The 16,374-nt window shown below is 40.0% G+C and overlaps 1 pseudogene; it reads right to left on the reverse strand.

The window, feature by feature from the left end:
• Positions 1 to 333: 333 nt before the first annotated feature.
• Positions 334 to 13,079, reverse strand: LOC113047479 (gastrula zinc finger protein XlCGF8.2DB-like; annotated as a pseudogene).
• Between the last annotated feature and the right edge of the window lie 3,295 nt (positions 13,080 to 16,374).

Genomic DNA, 16,374 nt, shown 5'->3' on the forward strand with positions numbered 1-16,374 from the left:
GAACAACATATCCTAGTCACTAGCATCATGAACACATTGGAGTGTTGAATAGCGGATATTGCACAGATATATCTGCATCTGTACGATCGCTTCCGGAGAGACTTTAAAGATTCAGAGAAAGCATTTAATTCCTAGAAAGAAATTGCAATAAAGCTTGGTGTCGATGGCCGGGAGTTATGCAAGAAGTTATGTACAGAAACACCCAAGACAAGTTTTCCAAAGCCATGTAAAGAATGAAATTAAAGAGTAAAAGTTTTGAGGTAGCAAGTACCAAATGAGTTTCAAATAAATGTTACACCATACTGCTGCTATTTAAAGGGTATACAATAAATGAAATGCCAAACAAACATACAATAAACCTTTGTTTTTATCAAAAGTAAATCATGACACCACATAAAAAGGTTTAACAGTTTATCCAGTTTAATGAAATAAATGAAAGTAAACTTTTTTCACATCATGCTAAAGCTTTCAGACTGAGCCTTTCACACTTCCCATAAAGGACTGATTATGGAATTGGTTTGGTTCTTTTGTATTGCAAACATGGCACTTGTCTAAGAAACTGTGCACTTGTCTAAGAAACAGCTGTTAATCATTATTCTTTTGTCTATAATATTCTGTCCATTGGAGCCAGTCTCACACCTACATTGCCTACACTTCATTTCGTCGTTGTTGTGTTTAGGGGCAACATAATTATTTACATGAATCTACACTTCGCATCCAGCAGTGTGGGTGTGTTGAAAGGTTCTGAAACACTATACTGTCGCTCAGCCTTTTCAAACTTCTTTTTGCCCACAAACGAAGTATGAAACAAACTTTGTTTGAAGTAAATCGGACCTTAAACTGCCTTCCAACTCTACAGTTCTGTTCTGACCTTTTCCTTGAAAAAAAGAACAGTTAATTTATGGTCAAATAAATACAGATTAAATTGGAAAATGTTTAACATCAGATGACAGAAGCAAATGCCAAAAAAATCATATACTTAATGTAGGTGTGTGTGATCCAGATGGTCATCATCCAGTATGATCTCCATTATTCCTGTCAGTAACTCATCCATCTTGTCACAGTCTTTATTTGCAGGTCCTCCACCAGTCTTAAAACGCTCTCTTCGAGCTGCAGTTTTTTTTTTAATATATTCTTCCACAAAACCTGTATTAAGTAACTACTATAATGACAACAGTGATTTAAAAAGCCATATAATAAAGCTGATTATTCTTACCTGAAGTTTTTTGTATTGTTCTTGTAGATGTGTTGATTTAATTAGTAATGATTAAATTCATTACAATTAGATTTCCATGCATCCCCTTTTTTATTCAACAGCTGATGTGTGCAGTTTTTTTTTTTTTATCTTTAATAAAAGTCTTCTATTTAATTTAAAAGACTTCAGACTTAACTCGGACTCCAAGTTGAAGACTTGTGAACATCTCTGCCTTCCACATTGACCACATATGAAACGTTTCTCTCTGGTGTGAATGGTCATGCTATATTTACGGCATAGTTGTGTATGTGTAATATTTAGCGTGACAACATCATGACGCTGTCTACACTGAATAAAGCATGATGCAAATCCCGGAAAGTACTCCCTCACTCTAATTATGACATAGTGGCACAACGTTCAAATGATTTGCAATGGTTGCTTTGTCGTATCCAGAATCGACAGACTTTAGACTGTTGCTTCCGGTGTTCACACGATGTAAGGCCTCTCTCCAGTGTGAATTTTCATGTGAATTTAAGGTTTCCTTTTTGAGTGAAACTCTTTCCACCCTGTTTACAGATAAAATGCCTCTCGAGTGTGAATCCACATGTGGACTTCAAGGTTTCCTTTTTGCGTGAAACTCTTTCCACACTGTTTACAGATAAAATGTCTCTCTCCAGTGTGAATCATCATGTGGAATTCAAGGTTTTGTTTTTGAATGAAATTCTTTCCACACTGTTGGCAAGCTCTCGCCACTGTGAATTCTCATGTGGGCTTTAAGGTTGCTTTTATGTGTGAAACTCTTTTCACAACAAGAGCAAGTATAAGGCTTTTCTCCAGTGTGGCTTCTCATGTGGACTTCAAGGTTTCCTTTTTGCGTGAAACTCTTTCCACACTGTTTACAGATAAAATTTCTCTCTCCAGTGTGAATTCTCATGTGGGATTTAAGGTTGCTTTTATGTGTGAAACTCTTTTCACAACAAGAGCAAGTATAAGGCTTTTCTCCAGTGTGACTTCTCATGTGGACTTCAAGGTTTCCTTTTTCAGTGAAACTCTTTCCACACTGTTTACAGATAAAATGTTTCTTTTCAGTGTGAATCCTCATGTGGACTTTAAGGTTTTGCTTTTGATTGAAATTCTTTCCACACTGTTGGCAGGTGTACAACCTTTCTCTACTGTGAATTCTCATGTGGGATTGGAGGTTGCTTATTTGTATAAAACTCTGTCCACACTGTGAGCAAATATAAGGCTTTTCTCCAGTGTGAATTCTCATGTGGACTTCAAGGTTTCCTTTTTGAGTAAAACTCTTTCCACACTGTTGACAGGTGTAAGGCTTCTCTCCAGTGTGAACTCTCATGTGGACCTTAAGGTTTCGTTCATGATTGAAACTCTTTGCACAGTGATTGCAGGTAAAATTCTTAGATTCCATCTTTTCTCCAATTTTTAAATCATGATCTTTCTCTTTCTGTTCTTTCTCTTCAATTTTCTTCAGCTCTTGACTCTCCTCAGTCAAGTCTAAAACAAGAAAAACATACAAAAGCAATTTAATATCTTTGTCAGCTTCATCAGCTTTAAATTCTTAAGATCATTGTTGTCCAAAAACCCAATCTATGTATACGAAACATGGAAGTAACGGCGAACACTCCAGAGGATAAACACGTTCCACTAGCAATGTCTCTGGCACATTCTCAAGATCAGGGCCCGTATTCACAAAACATTTTATCTTACCACTAAGAGATCTCCTAAATAACATTAATAGTGTTTAGGGAAATAGTTTTATCTTAAAACCTATTCACAATGCTGCTGAGTCAAGAGTAAAGGGGCAGGGTTGACCTCATTGCTATGGATGATATCATCATACTATCTATACACAAAGTGGCTCATAGAAATATTGTAGATCACAATATTATATTGCCATATTCAAATAAAGGTTTTGAAATGAAAATGTTAATTGCCGCATTCAAATAAAGGTTTTTAAAATGCAGGCTAAGTGACACTAATTAAACAAGTAGACTATATATTCAGTTATTTTCATCCTCATATGTACGCTTCTCATAAACAATTAGTCAGTATGCATTAGGGCTGCCCTCAGCTAAAGATTTTTCTGGTCGACTATAAGTTATTCATTTTCAGCATTAGTCGACTATTAGTCGCACTTTTATTAATAAACCATATAAATCATTGTGGCGAGTGGGGCGGGGCCGAGAGGCGTGGGAACGAGGAGTGAGGCCAGGTGTAGTGATTGAAGATGAGCTGCACCTGCGCCCCACCGCCAGTATCGAGTCCCACGTAGGAGATGGAAGGATATAAAACTGGAGCGACGACCGTGAAGGACGAGAGAGGACCAGGCCTGGGACATTATTTTATGTTTTGGCTCTTATTTGTGCGACTGACGCGCTGTTTTGTTTATTTTTGAATTATTAAAGTGTTATTGATTGTGCGCCGGTTCCCGCCTCCTTCTTCCCGATGATTAGGAAGTTAATATCGTTACAGTGGTGCCGAAACCTGGGAGAAGGAGGGACGCGCTGCTGAAGATCCTTCGCCGCTGTGGTGAATCCGCGGTGCCCTCGAGCAGGCGAAGTATGTGCCGCGATGGACGCTCGAGGCGGTGGGCTGGAGCGAGTTGCTGGGGACGGGCGAGCTCGCTGCCGGCCGCCCACGATATGGAGGGGCGGCTGCCGTCCGTGAGGGACCGGAGGAGTCGGCGCCGTTTGCCAGGGAACGGGGGACTCCTGCCGCTGCCCAAAATCGGAGGAGCCGTCGCCGTCCATCGGGCGGCGGAGGAGTGTCGTGTCGTCCGCCGAGGGCCGTCCAGTGCCACCGCCAGGCACCGCGGAGGAGATCACCCAGCTGGTGGAGGGCCGAGCAGCAGTGCGTCTGGGAACCGGAATTTTTTTTTTTCCTCTCTCCCCTCTCTCGTCCCTGTCGCTCCTCCTTCCACTCCTTTTCTTTCACCTCGTCTGTCCTACCCCCAGGTTCCCGCAGGTCCCCGTGAGCGGTCCCCCCCCGGAGTGAAAGGGGGGGGAGTAGAGCGCAGTCTCAAAGGTACCCCCCGGCCTGCGAGGGGCGATGGGGGTATGTGGCGAGTGGGGCGGGGCCGAGAGGCGTGGGAACGAGGAGTGAGGCCAGGTGTAGTGATTGAAGATGAGCTGCACCTGCGCCCCACCGCCAGTATCGAGTCCCACGTAGGAGATGGAAGGATATAAAACTGGAGCGACGACCGTGAAGGACGAGAGAGGACCAGGCCTGGGACATTATTTTATGTTTTGGCTCTTATTTGTTTTGTTTTGTTTATTTTTGAATTATTAAAGTGTTATTGATTGTGCGCCGGTTCCCGCCTCCTTCTTCCCGATGATTAGGAAGTTAATATCGTTACAATCATAATAATGAGCCTCTAATTGCCTACATAGCCTAATAAGTGCTCAATCGCATTCAGATAAAGGCTTGCCACAGTGCATCTGCAAAATATAATAATTCTGAATTTATTGGGGAAAAACAGCAAGTACACTGCATTAATGTTTTAATTTATTATAATGTTGTAATTTATTGTTACACTAGTGCTTTCTGTTTTCGGTTTAAGATAAAGTCTGTGACAGTGACTCATCTCCGCATCACTTGTATGCATGTTTCATACGAATTACATAATGTGAGGATATTTGTTTTCTGTTTGAATTGGTTAATTTAAAAGTTTAACTCTCTATATATTTATTTGTCTGTAATAAGGCACGTATACACAAAGTTTTGAAGTGACATGCTCAAGTTCACAGAGTCCGAGATGACAGAAAGCACATCCTGTTTGCTTTATTTTACAAAATTGCAGTGTTTCGTTATTATTTTGAGTGCAAATAAATAAACGTAAAGTCTTTACAGATACAAAAGATGCATTACTCTAATCTGTATGACCAAAAATGATACAGTATTTTAAGAGCAAATGATCACACTGGCGCCTCCATCTGTCCTGCAGTAGCGTTCAGCTTCCACACTCCACACAAACATGCACACTTTTTTCTAGGCTAATATTAGATTGAGCTGCCATGTAAAGTTGCTACTACATACATATCTCAGATGATAAGCCATATTTGAGGTCGATTAATGTTGGGTGAGCATATGGATGTCCTGCTTGATGTACTGTATTACCACATAGACAATTTGTCTGTCACGGACTACATAATTTCACCACTTCAAGTGGAATTTTCTGTGACTAATTGCCTAATAAAATGTTTGTAATATGCATATAAACAGCCTTTTAATTAGCAGAATAATCATGACAGATATGAAAAAAAAAATGCAAACATAAAAGAAAACCTAATTGGACATGAGAACAGCTGTATATTAAGGATATAATCAAACATTTGCTGTTGGGGTAACCTCCAAACCAATTAGAAAAAATGTTTCTACAATGTTTATATTTCGAGGTAGATTGCTGGAAACAGCCATTTTAGGATATTTCAGATTTGGTCTTATACTCATTTCAGAAGTCCTATACTCCTTTTATGATCAGTGAGACCCCTGTGGAGAGGTTGAGCAGCTTCAAGTACCTTGGTCTTAACATCTCAGAGGACCTGAGTTGGACTACACACATTCAAACTCAGGTTAATTAAGCCAGGCAAAAACTGTACCATCTGCGATATTCAGGGTCACACCAGCAATCCTGAAAACTTTCTATTCAGGGGCCATAGAAAGTGTATTGACTACACTTGACTACTATCTCAGTGTGGTATGGGAACATCTCCAGTCAAGACTCCAAAACCCTGCAGAGTTCTGCACTTATCTGAGCACATTTCTGGTTCTGCTCTCCCCTCTCTGCAGGACATCTACCTCAAAGGCTGCAAAAGCAGAGCTGATAAAACCATCAAGGACTCTATCCACCCCAGTAACCATCTTTTCACATTGCTGCCATCTGGAAAGCGCTTCGGTAGTCTTATGGCAAAAAACAGAGAGACTCTGGAGGAGTTTAGTCTCTTAGGCCATCAGGCTCCTAAACTCAAAACCAGCCTCTTATTAACTTCGACATGATTTATCAGAAAGATAGTTAATATACTGACATTGTCACTAACACACAGCATTTTCTATAATATTTTTTATTGCCTCTATTGCTTCTATGTAAATACCCTGTACAACCTTTTGCAGACAACAATTAGACATAGTCTCAGAAAAATGGTTGCAGGAATCTCATTTATCATGGGATCTTCTTCAGATTTTAAATAGAAACTCATAAAGCATGTGACTTTCTACCCATTACTTTTCTTTTCTGTGTATAACTGTGTATATCCGGTCACACTGTGTATAACTTTTCATCTTTTGGAAGTCGTGGCCTAATGGTTAGCGCATTGGACTCCCAATCGAAGGGTTGTGAGTTCGAGTCTTGGGCCGGACGGAATTGTAGGTGGGGGTAGTGCATGAACAGCTCTCTCTCCACCTTCAATACCACGACTTAGGTGCCCTTGAGCAAGGCATCGAACCCCCAACTGCTCCCCGGGCGCTGCAGAATAAATGGCTGCCCACTGCTCCAGGTTTGTGCTCACAGTGTGTGTGTGTGTTCACTGCTCTGTGTGTGTGCGCGCATTTCAGATGGGTTTAATGCAGAGCACGATTTCTGAGTATGGGTTGGTCATTTTAAGCCTCGAGTCCCATAATGGGGGGGTCTGATTAACAGGTAAAATCAAGAACAACTATAGATGTTACGTTCACAGGGACATATAATTATTTTTAATACCACTATTGTTGAAATTAGTTTCACTGTTGTTAACAGGTGTGGGTGTGGTTGAATGCCCTTTTTTTTTTGCTTTTGCTCTTGATCATCACCACCTGTAGCTCACTTGTGAGTGAGTGCCTGAAGACCAAGAGGATATAAGGGCAGTTCAGACTCTGCCTGAATAAACACTTCTCCCCTGCTCCAGACTGAATCTTGTGCTAGCTTTTTGTGCAGAGATTATAGTTGTGTTTAGCAGTAGCTAATTTGTTTCTGCATGGACTGTTAATGGATATTGTTCCAGGTTGTGATTGAGCAAACGGTATTGTGGCTCTTTCTTTTATTTTAAGGTTAGTTGGAGCTCTTTCTTAAATTAGTTAGTGGACTATTTTGTTTATTTTAGGCCTTGTCCTCCCCTGAGCCTTCACTTCCCTTTTGTATTGTATTCTTTTGTCTTGTAAATAAATTCTCTCTCTCTCTCTCTCTCTCTCTCTCTCTCTCTCTCTCTCTCTCTCTCTCTCTCTCTCTCTCTCTCTCTCTCTCTCTGGGTGTCCTCTTCACTCTGGGACAGAGGATTGAAGTGTGTTCTCGCCTTTTGTTGCCTCTTCACCCCTTTTTATCTTTTTGTTACTTCCCCTTTTTACCCCTAGACGCTGAGGGGATCGTAACCATAGACAACCTACAATAACTTAGCAGGTGAAATCAAACAGTAAGTCAGATCAAAATCACCAACATTCTAAATAAATAAAACTGTTTAGTTATAAGGTTAGTGCTTTTGACCTATGACTTCTGGTTTGAGTTAGTTTAAGATACTGAAATTATTACTGATTTGACTATGTATATTGATATTTACGGCTTCACTATTTATATTCAAGCATGCTAGTATTTTAGTAATAGTTTGTTTGTAAACCAGCATTTGACCCTCTTTTTTTCAGCTTCTGAATATTGTCTTAAATGTGCATCATACTATCACAGACACGCCAGGTTCCAACACCACCCAATCACAGCACACTCCCTTCACCTGAGTACTGATCACACACACCTGCCTCTCATCAGCACTCCCGTCATCCAGCACATAAGGCACTCACACCACCACTATCCGGTCAAAGTTGCATTGGCACACCCAGTGAACAACGGTAACGTAAGTGGGCAGCCACGAACAACCATGTCCTCTAAAGAGATAGGCTAAATGTTATATAAATCTTTACTTAAGTAAAGAATAGATATTAATACAAAATAAACCCTAGATTGACTGCTTACATTTGCCATTATGAGGTACCTCCCCCACTGTGAGAGTAGCATCGCGCACCTGTAACCCAGCCAGCTACAAAGAACTAGTAAGCATCCAGACTTTTAACAGTTTTGAGATCAGCACCAGTGTATGGGGATACCCTGTTTACCACATAGTGGTACATATCGTGTGGAATGAAGTCGGATAGACTCTGCGATTTAATGAGGTCCGTGAAAACGGAGGAATAAAGATCCGTATCAAATCCTGCGATCTCCAAATACCGTTCTTTGTGAGCACCTACCAGATGCCCTACCTCGACCGATAACGGTACGACAGCTTGTTCAATAGAAGAAGCCATAAAATTTTGTGTTATTTATTTTAAACTGATTGAAACTTCCCGCTCATCTACTACTATTTAGCTTGTGCTTCCGGTGATTCTGCCGTACGTCATGGCGTCGTCACGTGGTCGTAATCACGTGTTTGCAAAGGGGTCTTCTATAGGACTCACCTACTTGCTGACTTTAAGGACTCAATGTGTTATACTTACCTGTCTCCAACGTCTCCAAGCTCCCTCCGTGAGTGTGTGTGTGTCTCCCTTGTCCTCTTCTCCATCTCCTCAATCACCATTTGGATCTCATCTCTGCTCTACTCAAAGGACAGTATTTCTTCTCAGTCTCTCCTCAGTCACTTTTCACCAATCTGCTTGTGTCAATAAACCATTCCCTGTAATCTCTTGTCTCCGACCCCTCTGTACCGTAACAGAAGACTGGACCAAGACACAAGCATGAGCCATCCAGACCCCTTCCAAGATATCGTTGACACCTTATGTCGAACACTCACCATGACTCCATCACCTTCACCACCAGCGAGCACTTCCAGCAACAACTCCACTACTTCTTCACTGTCACACTGTGCACACCAGTTCCATGGCCAAACCAGCGCCCTTCTCTGGTTCGGCAGAGGAATGCAGCGCATTTCTCCTCCAATGCTTGCTGGTCTTGGAGATGCAACCGCACTTATACCTCACAAACGGATCCAAAGTGGCATTTCTCATCTCCCAATTGCAAGGTAAAGCACTTCAATGGGCCGATTACATATGGACCCAGAATAACCCTGTCTTTCAGGCCTACGCCAGCTTTGTAGACCACTTCAGAGAAGTCTGTGGAAAGCCTGTCTGGGATTCTTCAATTCAATTCAAAAAGTTAAAAGAAGGCAAAATGTCTGTTAATGATTATACTCTTAAGCTCAGAACCCTCGCGGCCACAAGTGGGTGGAACAAACAAGCCCTAATAACCACTTATTGTCAGGGATTGGATCCACAAGTGCGGTTGCATCCCGCTGCATATGAGGATACCATCGGACTGGTTCCGAGAGAGCGATAGGGTCTGGGACTCCGCCCACCACCAGCTACATTTTTCTAACAAGGTTTATAGATCTCATTTCCTTTTAAAAGGTAGTACCTCCAGGAGTAATTAACACACTGTGGTTTTCAAACAGTCTGCCTGGAAACAAAGATTTTTTTACAAGACATTGGTTGGATAAAGTGAGTGGTTTTGAGCACAGGTTAAAAACTCACAACAACCTCATCTAAAAGGCTCAAGTAGCCCATCTTTGAAACTAAACCGAAGAATCAATATTGTGAGTGAAAGACTGGACAAAATACTAGGGCTGAGAAAATAAATGGATGCATTTTGAATCGAGAAATGATCGCATAGATTCTGAGATTTTCCAAATGCATAGCAATTCTCTCTCGAGACGATTCTGAGCTTAGTAATAAGAGCAATTTATACTGAAATGAGCTGAACGATGACATCACTGAATTCAATGATGAACTGCCTTTAACTGTCATTTTGCATTATTGACAAGGTTTTCCTAATTAATGTTGTTCAGGTGTTTTGACAACCTTTTTTGTTTAAAGCACTATATAAGTAAAGGTGATTTGACTAGTTTTGAACAGCAGATGCCACTACGTACTTAAAAAAAAAAACTCATACTCTGCTTGTTTCCAAATTGTTCCAAAAGTTGCCAGCCACCGCAAGCATTCTTGTTCATTTTCACATCTGAACATGCAATACATCAAAATAAAGAACATATCCTCTACCTTTAAACAAACCAAATTTTCAGGTTCTACATCTGGATCATGTTCAGTAGGATGATCAAAGCAAATATGCAGTAGATCACGTCCATAAGCTCCCCCAAAGCTTAGACAGCCCTTTGCCACATCCTTGATAGACATTTCTCTCTGTAACATTAGGTAGTTTTCATTTAATTGCCATTTATTGTTGCTGATCACATTATTTTATGCATCACATGCTTACTAGGGATGCGCCGATCCGACGTTCAGTATCACTCAGATACTGGCATTTCCTGCTAGATCTGGGTATCAGTCAGATGAGACCGATTTAAATCAGATATAGTGCATAAACTATTCTATCATTATGCCCCATGAAAGCCACATAGACATTATAAAGCACAATAAAGTTTTGTGCTCTATATTTTAAGTGTTCTGAAACTATTTCTCTGTTTAATGTGAGGTACAGGTGAATATTTGAGTCAAGTTCTCTAAACACTTCTCTCCGCTATGACTGTCTTTTATCCTCCATTCAGCATTCAAACTGCATGTTGCGTTCAGTTACTACAGTAAAAACGATCAAACTCTTTCTCAAGAGTAGGCTAATAATCAACTTCGATACAGATTTTTTTACTTGACCTACATGTTTGCATCTTTATCTTTTGCTGGATTGTAACAGCACATTTGTTTAGTGAAGTCAAAAAAAAGACTCCCTTAAAGGGTTAGTTCACCCAGATGGCAAAATTATGTAATTAATAACTTACCCTCATGTTGTTACAAACCCGTAAAACCTCCTTTTATCTTCTGAACACAGTTTAAGATATTTTAGATTTAATCCAAGAGCTCTCAGTCCCTCCATTGAAGCTGTGTGTACGATATACTGTCCATGTCCAGAAAGGTAAGAAAAACATCATCAAAGTTGTCCATGTGACATCAGAGGGTCAGTTAGAATTTTTTGAAGCATCGAAAATACATTTTGGTCCAAAAATAGCAAAAACAACGACTTTATTTTCTATTCGACTTTATCTCTAATATGCATTAATCCACAAATGACTTAAGCTGTTAACTTTTTTAATGTAGCTGACACTCTGAGTTCAAACAAACAAATATCCTGGAGTAATTCATGTACTCAAACAGTACATTTGCTGAACTGCTGTGATGAACACCGAGCCGAGCCAGGTAACGAACAATAGACTGACTCGTTCACGAGTGAAGAACCGGTTGCATCGGTGTTCGGATCACCAGTGGTTCTTTCGGACAGTTCGTTTCAATAAACCAGTTGAAGAAAACGGTTCACCGGTTCTTTTGCGCTCTATGTAATGGCGTCATTTGCGATGATTGCCCTTGATTCAAGTCTTCGGTTTACCCGCGGTCATAACACTAGCACAGAATCAGTTCAGTTCAGACGCTGTGTGTGTCGGTCTGCTTCCCACTGAATCACACATGCTCAGTATCATCAGCTCCTCGCTTCTCGAATCGGATGCGTCTGACAGAAACGGTTCTTGACTCGTGAACGAGTCAGTCTGTTGTTCGTTATGTGATGTTGTTAGTTCAGTCAGTGTACTGTTTGAGTAAATGAATTACTCCGGGATATTGGTTTGTTTGAACTCAGAGGGAGTGTCAGCCACATTAAAAAGGTTATAGCCAATAAAAACCTGCTACTGTCTGTGTCTTTAAAATTTAATCAAACAACAAAACAACTTTAGTAAAAAATTATCTATTATTAAATTAAACAGTGAACACGAAGCAGTTATTTTACACATAATTTTGACATTTATGGGACTGAAAACTAATGTCAGAGCTCACTTAATTTGAATCGTATTTATTCATGTTTACGATTTGTTAATTTGTTTTTAATACTGACCTGGACATGCAATTTCATAGCTGTAATTCATAGCTGGGGATTATTGGGCACATGCGCTCTACTTACGATGATTGGAATTGATTAACATACACGTTTAACTATCAAATCTGACATTTACAAAGCTCTTGTAAATCCAGAAGAGAGTTTTCGGGAAGGTCTGTATTACATGAAAATTACTCAAATTTTGCTGATATATTTACACAAGTTTCATTAAGGCCCATCGAGTGTGACGAAACATGCTCATTGATCAATATTCAGTAAAAGATTAAAAGCAAACCACAAGTTTGGATATAAAATTCTTCCACACCCACATTAAAATGGGTCCAAGCATTGGTTGGGTTGATCAGACTGACATTTTAATAAGGATCCAATGAGAATGAAAACCAACCTGTTTGTTCCCCAGTCTCTTCTTGTTTCAGACTGAATACTTCTTCAATCCTGAAGTCTTCACTCTCCTCTTTAATGAACGCCATCTCTATAATTGTGTCACGTGGATCGCAGCTGCTTCACCAGTTTTTGTACTGTCATGATGAAAATGAAGAAAAAAAAAGAATAATTCCAAACTGAATCTCTTGGTGCCTCTCAAATTAACTCCTTTGTTCAGTAGTCAGTGCATTCAGTCATCTTTGTCTGAGTTAACAGCCTTCAACTGATTAGCCCAAAAAACTAAAAAAAAAAAAAAAAAAAAAAAAAAAAAAATGCCATATGTATTTAATATTCAGAGCAACTGTAATCTATAACTGTGTTTACTATGAAGTGATTCATAATAAGAGAAATGAGATGCAGCTTTTCTATTACTAAGATGCGCTTTCAGAAATAATGCACAGTGACATTAGATGAAGCATTGCAATCTTACATTAAACATTAATTTACCTATTTCACATAATTTGAAGATAGCTCATATGTGCAGCGTTGACATAAAACCTTTGAAAGAGAAAAACAAACCTTTCCTCAGCCGAATCACATCTGCAGGAGCTTGAAGCAGCCTTGTGATGTCACATCACCCCACCAAAATAAAAGTCCTGCTTAAATGCCAAAATGGCTGTGTCCAAATTCAGGGTCTGCATCCTCCTTACCCGGTTGAAGGAGGAGGGTTCCTCCGACGACCGCAAAACCCGGAAGTCGGATGTAGATATCCTGTCGCCTAGCAACCGTGACAGCGCTAAGTAAGAAGCGGAAAAATGGAGAAACAAAGAGTTATTCTCCTCATTTTTATTATTTTGGAAGAAATAAAGCAATTAAATAAATGAAATACTTTCTTTGCTCATTGTCAGAGAGTTTTTTATATCAGACTACAAGACAGTCATATCCAGGTAAGCCGTTAGCCTATTTTTATTTATGTTTTTAAGTATTCTCAAATCCATTGAGCCGAAGCATAAACTTTAGCTTGTTTTGTCAGAGGAAACTCTCTCTATCTATCTATCTATCTATATATATACACACACACACACACACACACACACATATATATATATATATATATATATATATATATATATATATATATATATATATATATATATCAATAATATGTATATAATTATTCATGTAATATGTATAATGTGCATTGTATTAAAACATAATTGGAGTTTATACTACATTGTCCACCGAGTGACTGAGGAGGTCATCTTCCTCCCGAAGACCCCGGAGCACCTGGAAGAAGTGTCCCGTGGGTTTGCAGGTCTGGCAAGCCACAGAGCTTTTATCAAAGCTGCAGGTGCCATCGACGGCTGTCACATCCATATCAAGCCTCCGAGCGGCCCTGATGGTCAGTGCTACAGAAACAGTAAACTGTTTCCATCCATAATCCTTCAGGCTGTTTGTGACCATCAGTCACGTACGTGGGATGGCCAAGATCGGTGCACGACTCCAGGGTGCTCCGCCACAGCCCACTGTACGCTCAGTCATCCTACCCTCCTCCAGGGCATTTCATCTTGGCCGATGGAGGATATCCATGCCCCTCATCACTCCTTACAAGAGGCAGGTACAAGGTGTGGAAGGCCAGCGCTTTAACAGCCATCATTCCATTATAGAGCGTGCTTTTGGAATGATGAAGACAAGGCTCCGGTCCATCTTCCTGCAAGCGCTGGAGGTGCACTACACTTTTGTTCCTCATGTAAGTTACCAGCCAGTGTTATATTAAATTATTTTTTTTTCAATATCACAATATACTAAATTTATATATGCTATTGCAGGTTGTGACAGCATGCACCATCCTCCACAACATCTGCCTCAGTGCCGGAGACATGTTGGCAACTGAGGATGAACCTGAGGACGATGTAGAGGAAGATGAGGGGGAGGCAGACATGGAGGCCATCAGTGGCGCTCAGTGGCGGGACCAACTCTGTGCTGAGGTGTCTGCCCTGAAGGTTGTACCACCAGGTCATGACTACCTTTGACAAGCAAGTAAACAATAACTTTAATATCTTATTTAAAAAGTACTTTGTCATGAAAGGATTGGATTCAATTTCTCCTGTTTACATATTTATTAATGCATGTTACAGATGTGACAGCCGTTGATTGAGTCGCTCTGCAAGCCCTGCTGGTGGACGATGTAGTGGACAATGGGAGGGGACATCCTGAAGCTCTCTGCTGACCACCCTGTGATGTTTCACTCGCCAACCAGAGGACCAGCCAAGGATCCCTGCTGCACTCCATCCATGTCTCTCATCCTTTCAGAGGCTCCAGCAACACTGCCAGGGACTACCGTTGTAGTTAAACATAAAAATGGTCCAATACCTGGTCACTCAGATTAATCCTGCAGTGATTTGTTAAAATCTGTTGTCCTGTAAATAGTTCTGTAAATAGTTTCTGTATGTTCTTGAATTTTGTTACCTCAATTTTGTTTTCTGAATGTTATTAAATAATTGTACACTTTATTTTCTTTACAAATGTTCCTTTTACTTTGAAAAGTATGGAACATAAAAAAAGAAATACAATGAATGAGAAGTATTTCTTTCAAACAATTTCTTTCAAACAACTGAAGCTAACAATGGAAAAAATGTAATACCTCCCACCCCAAGAAAAAAATAAAAATTATTTGGGGACCCAACGCTCTAGAATCAGGGCCGTCGCCAGAACAAACCAAATGGAGGGGCATTTAATTTTCATAGGGGGGCACACTTTTTTTAATGATCTGAGACAGACCATAACATAAACCAATATTAGGCTATAACTAAAATAGACCACACTAGTCTTGTTTTGTTGAATTATTCAAATAAAATACTTTTAAAATACACCGTTTGATCTCAACGTCTCTGTTTATTGTCTCTTAACATTTCCAAAACCGCCAAAAATTTATTCTGAGATTGCATGCAACGCGCAGCTCAGCTGCGCAAAGGAATTGCGTATAAACAATACAATACTGTATGCTTAACTAAATGAATTACATGATTTATATATACATATACATATACTTACACACAAACTGCATATTGTAATTTGAATTAATAAAACTACTAACACAAAAATAACATATTGAAAGGTCTGCTGCTGGAGACTTGCCATTGGCTGTTGTATTTGAATAATTAATGAGTTAGGTCTTTGCAAGGTTTGGGTGCTGTTTTGGGATGTTTTATCAGTCATTTATGAATATAATTATATTTAAAATTATGTTCTGTGTAATAATGCGTTGAATAATGAATCGTCTGAATCATTTCTGAAGGTAATGTGTTATGCATTTTTAGTGTTACCGTTGTAGTGATTACTGTTCCTGTGAGCCAAGTTCTGCTGAAACAACGGTATTAGTGCAATGATCTAAATCAATAACAATCAATATTAGATGTGCAATTGCGCGCTCACACCGGCGGCGTCGGGGGCGTCAAAAATCGATTTTGTCGATCTGCTCACGATGCTGCAGAAGGATTCGTGAGCGCTCAAATGCACTGACGTAGACCGAATGCTTATTTTGTATTAGAAGTGGACACAAAGCAAACAGACTTGTTGATCTAATGCAGACTAACCACAAGGAGGGTAACGTTATAAATTGATCTCATTAAATGTTGTTGTGGACGAAATATTAAGATCCTTTACTTAAAATGAACGATCTCAGACACCTTGGTCCACGTATCACTTTTAATTATTTTTTTATGTCCCTGTACGCAAACAGGGGCACATCATAGATTACTGCAAACGCGAAACAGCAATAATCAACCTGTCCTCTATTTTGCTTGGGAACTAATGTGATCGGAGCTGCGTCCTCTGGAATCCTCTCAAGCGGCTGACTTCTACGTTCCGATTGGTTGCTGCCCAATCGCGTCATAGCTCATTACCATAAAGTTGCCTTTATTTAAACTCTGCTCGACGCTCTCAAAGGCCAAGTCGC

The sequence above is a fragment of the Carassius auratus genome, chromosome 28 (genome assembly GCF_003368295.1).
Source record: "Carassius auratus strain Wakin chromosome 28, ASM336829v1, whole genome shotgun sequence".
Classification (NCBI taxonomy): domain Eukaryota; kingdom Metazoa; phylum Chordata; class Actinopteri; order Cypriniformes; family Cyprinidae; genus Carassius; species Carassius auratus.